The sequence below is a fragment of the Pinus tabuliformis genome, chromosome 2_2 (assembly GCF_031772625.1).
Source record: "Pinus tabuliformis cultivar Carrire ecotype Pingquan chromosome 2_2, CPIR1, whole genome shotgun sequence".
In the NCBI taxonomy this organism is placed as follows: domain Eukaryota; kingdom Viridiplantae; phylum Streptophyta; class Pinopsida; order Pinales; family Pinaceae; genus Pinus; species Pinus tabuliformis.
The window spans coordinates 627,915,376-627,916,257 of record NC_142300.1 but is presented as its reverse complement, the minus strand read 5'-3'; positions in this window follow the sequence as shown (position 1 = coordinate 627,916,257).

Here is an 882-nt window from a genome sequence, read left to right as displayed (position 1 = left end):
AAAAGAGAGGACAACAAGGTCGCAGACCTCTTAGCTAACATAGGAGCAGATAATGATCATACTCTCCTCACAGGAACCTCAGCTATTATACCAAATAATGCCCAGGCTCAGGACTTCGCCAGGCTGGTTCAAAGAGATGCTGCCCCCCCGAATGCGGGTGACACTACGGTTGAGCGCGAGGTGCCACATGGAAGCCATGTGCGGCCCCAAGACTAAGACAAGCATTCAATTCGATCCGCCGTCAAAGAATTTAAGCGTGGGTTCAGGCGCGATCATGGACGGCAATTCATTGCACTGTCCGGGGTTCAGGTGCGAATTCAATCTGCAGTTATGGCATGCAGAGTTCGAGGAACAGAGGAGGAGCTTAAGTATGGAGAGGGGGTGGATTGCAATATGCTGGGTCGAGCTCAGAATCTGGAATTGGGTCTATGTGTCTGGGGGTGTGCATCTGCTTGGTCGATGGTTCACAGAGCTTCTGCTCACGCCACTCCTCTGCCAATTGTCTGTTGCATCAGGTCTGAAAGTGTGGGTGAAGGGCGTCTCAATTTCCCCAATTCCTCCTATTCTACTCTATTTTTTCCCCCTACTATCTGTGGCAAAATGGTCAGGCCTCGATAGCACCTTCTCAGCCGTCGAGGCTCTAGCAGAGGTGGGTCTTCTCAGCCCTCAGTTGCAACTCCCCAATCCCGCTGCTGTCAATGCCTATGCCATCAAGTTGCAGAAGCCCATCCCATCCAATCGAGCCAATTCTTGGACTCTAGCAGTCCAGATTTGGACTCGGCACCTCTTCCTGCGTTTGGCACTATCATCTTCTCTTTCAGCAGCTCCCAAGGAACATCCCACATCAACGCCCATGTCTCGGTCCTTTTCCTTGAAGAACCG